Source organism: Triticum urartu, chromosome 7 (assembly GCF_003073215.2).
Source record: "Triticum urartu cultivar G1812 chromosome 7, Tu2.1, whole genome shotgun sequence".
Classification (NCBI taxonomy): domain Eukaryota; kingdom Viridiplantae; phylum Streptophyta; class Magnoliopsida; order Poales; family Poaceae; genus Triticum; species Triticum urartu.
This window is the reverse complement of record NC_053028.1, coordinates 587,345,432-587,361,410: the sequence shown is the minus strand read 5'-3', so window position 1 is coordinate 587,361,410 and position 15,979 is coordinate 587,345,432.

Sequence of the window (15,979 nt, the reverse complement as noted above, 5' to 3'; positions counted from 1 at the left end):
GGGAGTGATCCACGGAGCGGAATCTGAGGATAGATCGGTATCTGGTGGTGAAACCATCGTCTACTCTGATGGCGAGTCTTCAACCGGAGAGACCGAGTCGCTATATCAGCTGCATGATGGCCGGATTAGTGGTGGTTCCGATGGCAACAGTATTCCGGACCTCCCTGATCCTCCGAGCCGAGTTGCGATCTTCATGGCCAGTACATAATCGGTGCAGCATTCTTCTACCGCCACAGCGATGATTTCTGGTTCAGCAGCAGCAACACCAGCTGGGGCAGGAGGCCCCGCGCCAGCGCCAGTTCAGGTTTTGTCCGATTTATTCGACACTTTAGCGACATTGCAGGCGGCTGAGGTTAACGCGGCGAATCAGGATCAGCATAACGCGGAGATTGCAAAAGTGAAGGATCAGATAGCTCAAGCTAAGGTAGATCTGGCAGCGGAGAACACCAGGATGGCCACAGAGCGGGCCGAGTTAGAGGCACATGCTTATAGGCTTATGTTGGATCAAAGCGCATCAGAGGACATCATGAGGAGAAGGTACCGGTCTCACCTGCCTCCTGTTTACGAGGGAAGGAATCTCTTCAACACGCCAGGGGCAGGAACCAGCAACTAGCCAGCGGTAAACCGGGTGGAGGCGCCTGGAACGGGGGCGCCGGTTCAGCCGCGCGCGACGGATACGCCTCGTCAGAACAATGTCCCATCACAACACGTATCAACGCCTCTGGGTCATTACTCTAATCCGTTGGATAACATCGTCGCCGCCGCTTCACGATTGGCAGCTCTCCCGATCGAGGGCGAGTCTCCAGTAGCAGTTGAAACACGACGGGCTAGAGAGCTCCTTCAGACGGCTTTGACCCAACAGCAGGCTTATTCGCACAGTCGTGAGAGGATTCATTCCACTCCCCGCCCAAGTCGGAGCTATAGCAGGCATATTGATGAACCGGCCATATCAAGCAATGCGCGAAACCGTAACCCGCCACGAGGGCATAACCCAACGGGTGGTGGTGCTAATGCCCAAGATGTGGTGGATCACGGTCGGGCACGTCGAGAAGCCGAGTTAGCAGCGCAGTATGCGACTCGTCAGCTTACTCCGGTTCGTCCAACTACTTCGGTGGAGCCAGGCGTGGTTTTTAGTTCTTTGGGGGTGTCGTGTCTTACCCCGGCCCTACGTAACATGCGGCTGCCGTAGAACTTCAAGGGTCCTCATAAGGTGCCCAATTACACTGCCGATTTACCCCCTGAGTCATGGGTCGAGAGCTATGAGATGGCGATGGAGATGCTGGACGTGGATGATGCGGCATGTGCTAAGTACTTCACCATGATGTTGGAAGGAACAACTTGCACTTGGTTAAAAAGTTTACCAGTTAACTCCATTGGGTCATGGGCCGAGTTAAAAAGCCGGTTTATCCGGAATTTCAAAGATACGTGCAAGCAGCCCATGTCAATTGTGGACTTAGCTGCCTGTGTTCAAGAGGAAGGGGAGTCTACAACCCATTGGGTGAAGCGGGTATCAGCTATTCTGCATTCATCAGACCGCATCAATGCTGACACGACAGTCTTAACATTAGAAAGCAACTGCCGGTTTACGCCTTTGAAGCTGAAGTTGGGAAGGCTCAAGCATCACTGCAATGACATGTCCACACTTATGGAAGCCCTGGTTAAGTATGCCAATTCAGATAGTACCAAGGACCCTGAGTCTAAGGATGAAAATACGGGTAAGGGAAAGAAGAATGGCATTACCAAGGGGCAGCAGCATAACCCGGCGGGTCATGGAAACAACGGTAAGCGTGAGGTGGATAACAACTTGGATTTTGTGGCTAACACCAACATCCAGGATAATGGTCAATGCCGCTAGGGTAAACCGCCCCAGCGGGGTAGAGATTCAGGTCCCAATCTTGAACGCCTGTTAAATGAGCCTTGCCCAAAGCATGGGTCACGAGAGAGGCCAGCTACGCACCTTTGGAAGGATTGTTTCATCATGTAGGAGTTTAAAAATTCAAGTTCTTTCCAATATGACCAGGGACAGCCCGGCGGTTCAGGAGGTGGTTCTCATGGGCCGAGTTATGGCGGAGACGGCTCCGGTTCAGGATTTCAAGGCAATCAAACCGGACATGGAAATCAAGGTAGTCAGGGTAACCAGGGCGGTTATAATCATCAGGGGGTCAGTAGCAGCAACAATCAGGTTATCAGAGTAATCTGAAGCAGTTGAATAGTGGGCAGTACCATGTTTTCACCACTAGCTTATGTAAGCGCGATCAGAATCTGCATAAGAGGGCAGTAAACTCCGTTGAACCGGTGGTGCCCCGTTATCTGCGCTGGTCAGAACAAACCATTTTGTGGAGTCGAGAGGATCATCCACCCCGGGTTGATAATTCTGGTCATCTGGCCTTAGTGGTGGCACCTCAGGTTGGGGGGTATAAGTTCACCAAGGTACTCATGGATGGAGGGAGCAGTATCAATACCCTTTACTATGAAACCTTCCGTCGCATGGGGTTGACAGATAAGAATCTTAAACCGTTGAACACCGTTTTTCATGGTGTGGTGCCTGGTAAATCGGCGTACCCAGTTGGTAAGATAGCTCTAGAGGTGGCTTTTGGAGACGATCATGATTCAAGATCAGAAACATTGACTTTTGAAGTGGTGAAAATCAAGAGCCCAAATCACGCCCTGTTTGGATGGCCGGACTATGCTAAGTTCATGGCAAGGCCTTGTTATGTTTATCTGCAGCTTAAGATGCCGAGTCATAAGGGGACCATCATAGTGCATGGGAGCTAGAAGATTGCTTTGGAATGTGAAGAAGGTGACACGGCCTATGCTGAGTCGGTTTGTGCAACAGAGGAGTTGAAATTTTACAAAGACAATGTTGATCCGACAGATATGACTTCTCTGAAAAAGCCAACTACAGAGCATGATCCGTCTTTGAAGTTTAAATCGGCCGATGAGACTAAGCTGGTTGACTTTGTTCCTGGCGATTCATCCAGGCAGTTTAGCATCAGCGCTAACCTGGATCCGAAATAGGAAAGCGCGCTCATCGAGTTCATCCGTGAGAACCGGGACATCTTTGCATGGAAGCCTTCTGACATGCCAGGTGTACCAAGGGAACTCGCTGAGCGCACTCTTAATATAGATCCTAACTTTAAACCGGTCAGGCAGTTTCTCTGCCACTTCAATGAAGAAAGGCGCAAGGCTATTGGTGAGGAGGTAGCCCGGCTTTTGGCAGGAGGGTTCATTTTGGAGGTTTTTCACCCTGAGTGGCTAGCTAATCCGGTGCTAGTACTTAAGAAAAATGGCACTTGGCGTATGTGTGTGGACTACACAGATTTGAACAAGGCCTGTTCGGCTGATCCCTTTGCTCTCCCTCGTATTGATCAAATCATTCATGCTACGGCAGGTTGTGACCGTTTGTGTTTTCTGGACGCTTATTCTGGTTATCATCCGATTAAAATGGCAGTTAAGGACCATGAGAAGACAACTTTCATAACTCCCTTTGGAGCCTTCTGCTATGTATCTATGCCTTTTGGGCTCAAGAGTGCCCAGGCGACTTATCAGCGCTGTGTACAGAATTGTCTTCATAATCAGATTGGGCACAATGTTCATGCTTATGTGGACGATAGGTGAAGTCCAGAAAGGAGGAAACATTGATAGGTGACTTGAAGGAGACTTTTGATAACCTCCGGGTTTATAAGATGATGCTTAATCCGGCCAAATGTGTCTTTGGTGTACCGGCAGGCAAGCTTTTGGGCTTTCTGGTGTCTAACAGAGGCATTGAAGCTAATCCCGAGAAGGTCACAGCTATTACGTCTCTGGCTAGACCGGCGTGTATTAACGATGTTCAGCGGCTGGCGGGTCGTATTGCAGCATTGAGCCGGTTTATCAGCCGTTTTGGAGAAAAAGCAATCCCTCAGATGATGAAAAAGACAGACCATTTCGTCTAGAGTGATGCTGCCAATGAAGCCTTTGAGAGTTTAAAACGGCAACTAGCTGAGCCGCCTATCCTTGCTGCTCCTGTTGATAAAGAGCCCCTGCTGTTATATGTGGCTGCTAATGCCCGGGCTGTTAGTGTGGCTATTGTGGTGGAGCGCAAGGAGGCCGGAAAGGAGTATCCGGTTCAACGGCCGGTTTATTACATCAGTGAGGTACTGACTAAGTCCAACCAGAGGTACCCACATTGGCAAAAGCTGGTGTATGGGGTTTTCATGGCAAGCCGGAAGCTCAAGCATTATTTTCAGGGTCATCCTATCATGGTGGTCAGTTCTGCCCCCTTGGGGGATATCATCCAAAATAGGGAAGCCACTGGCCGGGTCGCTAAGTGCGCTATTGAGCTTGGACCTCATGGGTTAAAATATATGCCTCGCACAACAATCAAATCCCAAGCACTTGTGGACTTCATCAATGATTGAACAGAGTTGCAGGCACCGGAGGAAAAGCCAAATAACACTTATTGGACTATTCATTTTGATGGGTCCAGACAGTTGGAGGGCTCGGGGGCTGGAGTCATATTAACTTCCCCATGATGTGATAAGTTTTGTTATGTTCTCCGTTTAATGGTCCCTTGCACTAACAATGCAGCTGAATATGAGGCCTTACTCCATGGTCTTCGGATGGCTAAGGAGATGAATTTAAGCCGGGTTAAGTGCTTTGGTGACTCGGACCTGGTAGCTCAACAGGTGTCTGACACTTGGGATTCCAAGGATCCACTCATGGCGGCGTATCGAGGAGAGGTGGACATAGTGGCTGGTCATTTCAAGGGTTATCAGGTCGACCGTATAGACTAGCGAAAGAATGAAGCGACGGACACTTTAAGTTGCTTAGGCTCTACACTAAACCGGTGCGGCCCAATGTCTTTCTGGATGTGCTACATAATCCGTCAATCAAGATACCTACAGAGGATGATTTGGCTATTCCTGACCCGGGGGTTCAATTGGTGGCAGCTCTTCACGTTATCCCTGATTGGACAGTCCCATACCTAGCGTACATGAACTGGGGCGAGTTACCAGAGGATGAAGACTTGGCCAGACAGATAATCCGGCGATCCAAATCAATGACCATTATCAATGGGGAGTTACATCATTGCAGTGTAACAGGGGCGTTTCAGCGTTGTGTGTCTCCTCAAGAAGGCTGTGAGATTTTGCGTGAGATCCACGAAGGAGATTGTGGTCACCATGCTGGTTCAAAATCCTTGGTAGCTAAGGATTTTCGCCACGGCTTCTATTGGTTGACGGCTCATGCTGATGCTGAGGATTTGGTAAAGAGATGTGACGGTTGTCAGAAGTTTGCACGCCGTGCTCATGTTCCCGCTCAAGAATTAAGGATGATTCCAACCACTTGGCTGTTTGCAACTTGGGGGATGGATATGGTTGGGCCCTTTAAGAGGTCCAAGGACAAGAAAACCCACCTACTGGTGGCGGTTGATAAGTTCACCAAGTGGGTAGAGGCAGAGCCAGTCAGTAAGTGTGATGCAGCCACAGCGGTTCAATTCATCAAAAAGGTGATCTTCCGTTTTGGTTTTCCACACAGCATCATAACCGATAATGGTACTAATCTATCCAAGGGTGCTATGGAAGAATTTTGTCAATGTGAGCACATTCGGCTTGACGTGTCATCAGTGGCTCACCCCCAATCTAATGGTCAAGAATAGAGAGCCAATCAAGAGATTTTGAGAGGCATCAAGCCCCGGCTTATGGTTCCTTTAAATCGGATGTCGGGTTGTTGGGTGGAGGAGTTACCTTCCGTGTTTTGGAGTATCAATACCACACCAAACAGATCTACGGGTTACATGCCTTTCTTCATGGTCTACGGAGCAGAGGTGGTTCTCCCTAGTGATATCCGTCATGACTCGCCCCGTGTGGCGGCTTATGTTGAGGGTGATAATGAGAAAGCACGTCAGGAATCACTGGACCTGTTAGATGAGGAGCGTGATCTTGCAGCGGCTCGTTCGGCGATTTACTAGCAAGACCTGTGTCGTTATCACAACCGCCGGGTTAAAACTAGAACCTTTCAAGAAGGCGATTTGGTGCTCCGGCTCATCCAGGATCAGACTGATATGCACAAGTTGTCCCCACCTTGGGAAGGACCTTTTGTGGTCAGCAAAAATCTGCACAACGGATCATACTACCTTATCGATGTTCGACAGCACAAAGACTCACGTAAATCGGAGGAGGAGACCCAACGGCCGTGGAATATAGCTCATCTTCGGCCTTACTATACTTGAGCCATAGGCTCTTCTTATGTACATAATTATGACAATGTATATATTATGATCAATATAATAAACTGGAGCCTCAACTAAAGTGGGGTCTCTGTTGTTTTTATTACATCATGTGTGGTTACATGGGGGCTTCTGTTTATAAAACAGAGTTCTATTTCCCATTGATCCAGCTTATGAGGGCACATATATTAAAGAAAATCACTTGGGGGCTTGGTCGTATTCGACCCATAGCTACACCTCTTGATCGGCGTAAGGCCACCAGGGAAATCACTTGGGGGCTTGGTCGTATTTGAACCATAGCTACACCTCTTGATCGGCTTAAGGCCAAACGGAAATCATGTGGGGCCAAAGAGAGTGTTGCAATAGCACAACTCAAACATAGGCACCCACCGAGCACAGCTCAAATGTTGCTTGGGGGCTCTTTGCTTCTCAAAGAACAAAGAGCTTACACCTTTGCAATAGGCTATCAAGCCAGAATTGGAAGCCAGGTGTATTCACCAAAAACCCCGGGTTATCCTGCCTTTTTTAAGTAAGCCACTCTGTCCAGGTAAACCTGGTATGACCCACCGAACGTTTGACAAGTCAGTCTCATAGACCCTAAACTTGTCAAAGTTAAAACGATGATTGGTTAATGATTGAGATCCATCTTAAAAGGCTTCGAAAAATGGTTTAACTTAGTGGCTTGGCAGCCCATGAAAAGCCTCGATTTAGGGCCTAACATCCCATGAAAAGCCTTGCATGTTCTTTTTTTGTGTTTTTATTTGACAAGTTTTTCTCCTTTGGTGAGATTTCAATATCTTATGATAAACCAACGTTTTATTGACCCAGGCTGGCTTTCAACGATAAGTTGTTAGTACATGATCAATTATAATCCGGCGCTTATTGACCCGGTCTGGTTTTGACTACAAGTCACCAGTATTATATGTGGATACACCGGTGTTTATTATAACCCGGTATGGTTTTATCATAAATTGGCAACACATGAAAGGAGATATCAATACTCAAGATTGGGGTTATCACCCTAAATATACAAAGGTTGGTCAACCAACAGTGTCATTCAATATCACAGGTATCATCTCCTTCATCTTTGATAATTTTCAAGGTACAGCCTTGGTTATAGACCCCGGGTATATATTTGGGCATCATGACCCATCCAGCGGTAAACCGCCAGGACACTTTCAAACTTCTTGTATGCAGGAACAATTTGAATAACACCGCTACAGACTATGAGCATAATATATCCTAAAGCATGGTGGATTCACAAATCAGGTAAAATAAGTATGCACGATGGCATAGCAGACCAAGTGTCTTGAACTAGCCTATTACAAGGCGCTTTAATGCCCAAAAAGAATAATTGTTTTCAGCAAGTGTGGCAGTACGCAGAAGGATAAACCGGCCTCCGGATCATGACTCGTCACCAGGCTGACTTGAAGGCTGTGGATCGTCTTGCGCTGGTGCATCTTCCTCCTCTCTACCCAGTGGTTGGAAGTCAATGGTTTCCCAATCGATTCCAGTTAAGGCTTGGAACACAGCTTCATCACTTATAAGGTTTGAGGGGTTAACATCGGGGGCATAGGTGTGCTTACGGATTGGCGGAATAAGATATTCTATATCATGTGTTGGCGCAGGATATCATTTCTGATCAGAATCATAAACCGGCTGATAGTGAGAGAGATCTGTTTCCTCAACCAATTTTCTCGCTATGGGGTGCATTTCCCTTGTCAACCTTTGAAGATCGTCATTGTTAAATTCCGAACCGTCCTCCTTTATGCCAGGATAGCCCCGACCTATGTCCAACGGGTCAAGATCTGGTATCCATGCCTTAGCCCGGATTAGTACAGTCAACGCACCTGACCTTGAAGCTGATCTTTTTAGTTCATCCAACCGGGCAGGCAGCATTGACAGCTTCTCAATGGTTTCCTTTATCAAGGTTGGAGGCGGTTTATTATGAGCAGCGATGCAAATGGCTCGTTGGGCTCCGGAATATAACTGCTCTATCAGAGTATAGGCAGCCTTCAGCTTCATCCGCATGTCAGAGCCCAGATAGGTAATGCGAGTTCCTGTGTCATTGCAAGCATCAATAAACTAGTGAGATAATGTATATTGAAAAGCTTCAGATGAGGATACTTACCAAACACAGCAGAGGTCATGGCATTTATTTGCCGCTTTAAGCTGGTCAGTTCTTCGACCACCGGTTTAAGGGCTGCTTCTGCGTCTTCAGCTCTCTTTTGTAATCCGGTTTTCTCTGTGCCCCAATCTGCCCGTTCCTTATTAAAAGCTTCTTTTAGATTTTCCATGGCTGCTAAGGCACTGGTCAATTCCTCTTTGGCTTTGGAGGTTTCCACTTGCTGAGATTTGATGTTTTCTTGAAGATTAGCGGTTTGGGCTTCCTTTTTTGCTCAGCTCAGCCTATAAGAAAAGGACATATTATGAGGTGGCAGTGAATATTTGAAGTACCAAGCATATAACAAGTTATACACTTGACACTTGGGGGCTAATGTAGGTTTTCTCAAAGTAACACTCGTTAAAGTCCCAATTTAGCGTGGAAAGATAAACCGGCCCTTGGGGTCGACACAGGCGAAAGTTACAGGATTACAATGTGAAAGCACCGGTTCATCTTAAAAGGATCAACCAACCCTTGGAGGATAAGCATGCAGAGTTGAGATATTGCTAAGTCCCGGTTTAGATTGGCATCATAAATCGGCCCTTGGGGGCTACTGGAGTTGGTACTTGAAATTGGATATAAGATAGAAAAGGTTATGTAGTTACCTCATAACGCTCCTTCATCAGATTCACTAAACCGGCTTCATAGTCACGGTTTGTGTACAGACGGTTTAAAAAACCAGAATGAAGTTCTTGGGCATTGGGGTGGGCGTAGCTTGACAAGTCTGTACTCCACTTGCCTTTGCCCATAGCAGAAATTTCCTCCTTGGCACTATGCTTTGATAGCACAAAAGGATTGCCAGAGGTGGTGTGGCCAACGCCAGTAATGATAATATCATCTTCCTTATCACAAGCAGCTTTTACTGGAGTTGACGGTTTATCAGCGGCCTTAGCTAGACATGACGGTTTATCATCAGTTCGGACCGGGCTTGCCAGTTTATCATCATGGCCTATTGCGTCAACTTCTACTTGTTCAACAAAATCATGGTCTTGAGGGGGGCAGATCATCAAACATGGCGTCAGCATTCGTTCCTTCTGGTTCTGGAGTTCTCTCCGGTTCAACAACCACATGGTCATCAGACGGTTTATTCACCTAAGCTTTCTTGCTGGATCTACCACATGTCAGGAAAAGGAAAAGATTTAGACCTAAAAAGTTGATGCTTGAGCAGTTCGCAAAGGTCCAGATCGGTTTTTGTACGCAAAGGGCATGGTTTGATAGGCAAAATAAGGACTGTCATTACTACCGCACAAAGGAACATCAAGTTTGAAGTCTGTCATATAGGATCTAATGAAGAACAAGGGTAGAACGCCATGAAGCTTCTACGAATTCACGAGAACCCTAGTGGATCTACAGAGGAAGGGAAGAGGGACTTACCGAAGTTGTTGAAGTAGCTGAGGCGCGCCGCATTTTTCTGGAACGATCAGGTTGATGCAGCAGCCGGAGGTGAAGACGAGGGCGGAGCTTGACGACGGCGGATGCGCGTACGGGTTAGGTCAGCGCAAGGAAGAAGAAGCGAGAAGGAAAGAGGGAAAAAAATGAAAAGGACCCCCTGGTCTTATCTATAAGGTGAAAGGATAAGTGACATGCGCGAAAATCGAGGAGCCCAAAAGTTGGATATGTGACAGGGTTGTCGCCTCGATTGTGGGAAGCTCATTAATGAAGGTGATGTCATGGCCGTTTATTATGAACCTGGAAGATGACGTCATGGCGGTTTACAAGATCTATGTGAAGGTATAGAAGGAGGAATTTTTCTAAGTGTTGAAGATTGACATGAACGACTTCAAATCAATCTGGGGCCTAATGTTGGGGATATTACTATTAAGTATAAACCGGCCATGAGGGGCCGGGTTATGCCCACAAGGAGTTAGTCATGTTCGAAGCCCATGAAGACAAGAGGTATGGCGCTTTACAGAGGAGATCTACATGAAGGCCCAGGGCCCAAAGGCGGATTAGGGCCCGTAGATATAAACCTCCATATGATATGTAACTTATGTTGTAAGGCAAGGAAAGGTAGAAACCAAGCCGGGCACGTGTATGAGCCGGCCTCGGGATTCTGTAAACCATCGGGCCTCAACCTGTGTATATAAAGGGACGACCCGGCGGCGGTTTAGGGACAACAAAAAATAACTCGAGAGCCAGGCAAAGCGGATTCGCTCCCTAGTCATCGAAACCCTAGCAATTCCATCACAACTGGACGTAGGCTTTTACCTTCATCGTAAGGGGCCGAACCAGTATAATCCCTTGCGTCCCTTGTCTGTTTTAACCCCTTCAAGCTAACCCGTCGCGATGGCTCCATGACTAAGTCCTTTCACTAGGACATCTATCGTGACAATTCCACGACACCACCGGAGGGGGAATCGATCACGGAGGGCCTCTACATCAACTCCATGGACCCTCCGATGATGTGTGAGTAGTTTACCTCAGACCTTCGGGTCCATAGTTATTAGCTAGATGGCTTCTTCTCTCTCTTTGGATATCAATACAATGTTCTCCTCGATCTTCTTGGAGATCTATTTGATGTAACTCTTTTTGTGGTGTGTTTGTCGAGATCCGATGTATTGTGGGTTTATGATCAAGTTTATCTATGAACAATATTTGATTCTTCTATGAAAACTTTTATGTATGATTGGTTATCTTTGCAAGTCTCTTCGAATTATCAGTTTGGTTTGGCCTACTAGATTGATCTTTCTTGCAATGGGATAAGTGCTTAGCTTTGGGTTCAATCTTGCGGTGTCCTTTCCCTGTGATAGTAGGGGCAGCAAGGCACACATTGTATTGTTGCCATCGAGGATAAAAAGATGGGGTTTATATCATATTGCTTGAGTTTATCCCTCTACATCATGTCATCTTTGCCGGTGTCAAAACCGGCGGATCTCGGGTAGGGGGTCCCGAACTATGCGTCTAGGATCGATGGTAACAGGAGATAGGGGACGCGAGTTTTACCCAGGTTCGGGCCCTCTCTATGGAGGTAATACCGTACTTCTTGCTTGATTGATCTTGATGAATATGAGTATTACAAGAGTTCATCTACCACGAGATCGTAATGACTAAACTCTAGAAGTCTAGCCTATGAATATGGTAATGAGTATATGTGGTGTCCTTTCCGGACTATCCCCTTCGGTTTATATAGACACCGAGGGGATCTAGGGTTTACATGGAGTCTATTACAGAAAAAGGAATCTTCAGTCGCCAAGCTTGCCTTCCACGCCAAGTAGAGTCCAATCCGGACACAGTGCAATCTTCGGTCTTCATGTCTTCACAGCCCATCAGTCCGGCCCATGGATAACAGGCCGGACGCCCGAGGACCCCTTAGTCCAGGACTCCCTCAATCTTGCCTAATGCATTACTCTGTTCTTATGAACTTAATACTCTAGATGCATGTTGGATAGCGGTCGATGTGTGGAGTAATAGTAGTAGATGCAGAATCGTTTCGGTCTACTTGTCGCGGACGTGATGCCTATATACATGATCATGCCTAGATATTCTCATAATTATGCACTTTTCTATCAATTGCTCGATAATAATTTGTTCACCCACCGTAATACTTATGCTATCTTGAGAGAAGCCACTAGTGAAACCTATGGCCCCCGGGTCTATCTTTTATCATATAAGTTTCCAATCCATTTTATTTTGCAATCTTCACTTTCAATCTATATCATAAAAATACCAAAAATATTTATCTTATTATTATTATCTATATCAGATCTCCCTCTCGTAAGTGACCGTGAAGGGATTGACAACCCCTTTATAGCATTGGCTGCGAGGTTCTTATTTGTTTCTGTAGGTACGAGGGACTTGCGTTTAGTCTCCTACTGGATTGATACCTTGGTTCTCAAAAACTGAGGGAAATACTTACGCTACTTTGCTACATCACCCTTTCCTCTTCAAGAGAAAACCAACGCAGTGCTCAAGAGGTAGCAAGAAGGATTTCTGGCGCCGTTGCCGGGGAGATCTACCACAAGTCAAGACATACCAAGTACCCATCACAAACTCTTATCCCTCGCATTACATCATTTTCCATTTGCCTCTTGTTTTCCTCTCCCCCACTTCACCCTTGCCGTTTTATTCACCCTCTTTTTTCGCCCCCCTCTCTTTCGTTCGCCTCTTTTCGCTTGTCTCTTGTGTGCTTGTGTGTTGGATTATTTGTCGCGATGGCTCAAGATAATACTAAATTGTGTGACTTTTCTAATACCAACAATAATGATTTTATTAGCACTCTGATTGCTCCTCTTACCGATGTTGAATATTGTGAAATTAATGCTGCTTTGCTGAATCTTGTTATGAAAGATCCGTTTTCCGGCCTTCCTAGTGAAGATGCCGCTACCCATCTAAACAACTTTGTTGATTTGTGTGATATGGAAAAGAAGAAATATGTGGATAATGATATTGTTAAATAGAAGCTATTCCCGTTTTCACTTAGAGATCGTGCTAACACTTGGTTTTCGTCTTTGCCTAAAAATAGTATCGATTCTTGGAATAAGTGCAAAGATGCTTTAATCTCTAAGTATTTTCCTCCCACTAAGATCATCTTTCTAAGAAACGATATTATGAATTTTAAGCAACTTGATCATGAACATGTTGCACAAGCTTGGGAGAGGATGAAATTAATGATACGTAATTGCCCTACACATGGTTTGAATCTTTGGATGATTATACAAAAAATTTATGCCGGATTGAATTTTGCTTCTAGAAATTTTTTAGATTCGGCCGCGGGAGGAACTTTTATGGAAATCACCTTAGGAGAAGCTACTAAACTGCTACATAATATTATGGTTAATTATTCTCAATGGCACACTGAAAGATCTACTAGTAAAAAGGTGCATGCTATAGAAGAAATCAATGTTTTGAGTGGAAAGATGGATGAACTTATGAAATTGTTTGCTAATAAGAGTGTTTCTTCTGATGCTAATGATATGCCTTTGTCTACTTTTATTGAGAATAATAATGAATCTATGGATGTGAATTTTGTTGGTAGGAACAATTTTGGTAATAACGCGTATAGAGGTAATTTTAATCCTAGGCCATTTCCTAGTAATTCCTATAATAATTATGGTAATTCCTACAACAATTATTATGGAAATTATAATAAGATGCCCTCTAATTTTGAATCTAATATTAAAGAATTTATTAGTTCGCAAAAGAGTTTCAATACCTTGATTGAAGAAAAAATGTCTAAGATTGATGAGTTGGCTAGGAACGTGGATAGAATTTCTCTTGATGTTGATTCTTTAAAACTTAGATCTATTCCACCTTAGCATGATATCAATGAGTATCTCAAAGCTATGAGAATTTCCATTGATGAGTGCAAGGAAAGAACTGCTAGGATGCGTGCTAAAAAGGATTGCTTTGTGAAAGCGTGTTCTTCTAGTTTTGATGATAATAAGGATGAAGATCTGAAAGTGATTGATGTGTCCCCTCTTAATTCTTTGTTTTGCAATATGAATCTTGATAATGATGGGACTGGATATGAGTGAACTTTATTTAAAAGGCGTCCGAATGATTCAGAGTTTTTAGATCTTGATGCAAAAATTGATAAAAGTGGGATTGGGAGGTCAAAACTTTACATAGCAATGAACCCACTATTTTGGATTTCAAGGAATTTAATTATGATAATTGTTCTTTAATAGATTGTATTTCCTTGTTGCAATCCGTGTTAAATTCTCCGCATGCTTATAATCAAAATAAAGCTTTTACTAAACATATCGTTGATGCTTTAATGCAATCTTATGAAGAAAAACTTGAATTTGAAGCTTCTATCCCTAGAAAACATTATGATGAGTGGGAACCCACAATTAATATTAAAATTAAATATCATGAATGCTATGCTTTATGTGATTTGGGTTCTAGCATTTCCACGATTCCAAAAACTTTGTGTGATGTGTTAGGTTTCCATGAATTTGATGATTGTTCTTTAAATTTGCACCTTGTGGATTCCACTATTAAGAAACCTATGGGAAGGATTAATGATGTTATTATTGTTGCAAATAGGATTTATGTGCCCATAGATTTCATTGTTCTTGATATTGATTGCAATCCTACATGTCCTATTATTCTTGGTAGGCCTTTCCTTAGAACGATTGGTGCAATTATTGATATGAAGGAAGGGAATATTAGATTCCAATTTCCGTTAAGGAAAGGCATGGAATACTTTCCTAGAAAGAAAATTAAATTACCTTATGAATCTTTTATGAGAGCCACTTATGTATTGCATAGCAAAGATGATAATACCTAGATCTATTCTTGCTTTTATGCCTAGCTACGGGCGTTAAACGATAGCGCTTGTTGGGAGACAACCCAATTTTATTTTTGTTTCTTGCTTTTTGGTTCTGTTTAGTAATAAATAATTCATCTAGCCTCTGTTTATATGCAGTTTTATGCTTTTAATTAGTGTTTGTGCCAAGTAGAACCTTTGGGAAGACTTGGGGAAAGTCTTTGCGATCTTGCTGTAAAAAACAGAAACTTTAGATCTCACGAGATTTGCTGCCATTTTTTACTGGAGAGTGCGATTAAGTTGATTATTTTTGAAGATGATTAAAAGATAAATTCCTCACATCCAGCAATTTATTTTAGAATTTTTGGGGTTACATAAGTATTCGAAACCTACAGATTACTACAGACTGCTCTGTTTTTGACAGATTCTGCTTTTCGTGTGTTGTTTGCTTATTTTGATGAATCTATGGCTAGTTTCGGAGGTTATGAACCATAGAGAAGTTGGAATACAGTAGGTTTAGCACCAAAATAAATAAAGAATGAGTTAATTACAGTACCTTAAGTGGTGGTTTGTTTTCTTTTACTAACGGAGCTCATGAGATTTTCTGTTTCAGTTTTGTGTTGTGATGTTTTCATGTTTTGGGTAAAGATTTTATGGATTATGGAACAAGGAGTGGAAAGAGAAAAAGCTTGGGGATGCCCATGGCACCCCAAGGTAAAATACAAGGGCAACCAAAAGCCTAAGCTTGTGGATGCCCCGGAAGGCATCCCCTCTTTCGTCTTCTTCTATCGGTAACTTTACTTGAGGCTATATTTTTATTCACCACATGATATGTGTTTTGCTTGGAGCGTCTTGTATGATTTGAGTCTTTGATTTTTAGTTTACCACAATCATCCTTGCTGTACACACCTTTTGGTAGAGACACACATGAATTGAAATTTATTAGAATACTCTATGTGCTTCACTTATATCTTTTGAGCTAAATAATTTTGCTCTAGTGCTTCACTTATATCTTTTAGAGCATGGTGGTGGTTTTATTTTATAGAAATTATTGATCTCTCATGCTTCACTTATATTATTTTGAGAGTCCTTTAGAACAACATTGTAATTTTCTTTGGTTATGAAACTAGTCCTAATATGATAGACATCCAAGATGGGTATAATAAAAACTATCATAGAAAGTGCATTGAATACTAAGAGGAGTTTGATACTTGATAATTGGTTTGAGATATAAAGGTGGTGATATTAGAGTGTGCTAGTTGAGTAATTGTGAATTTGAGAAATACTTGTGTTGAAGTTTGCAGGTCCTGTAGCATGCATGTATGGTAACCGTTGTGTAACAAATTTGAAACATGAGGTGTTCTTAGATTGTCTTCCTTATGAGTGGCGGTCAGGG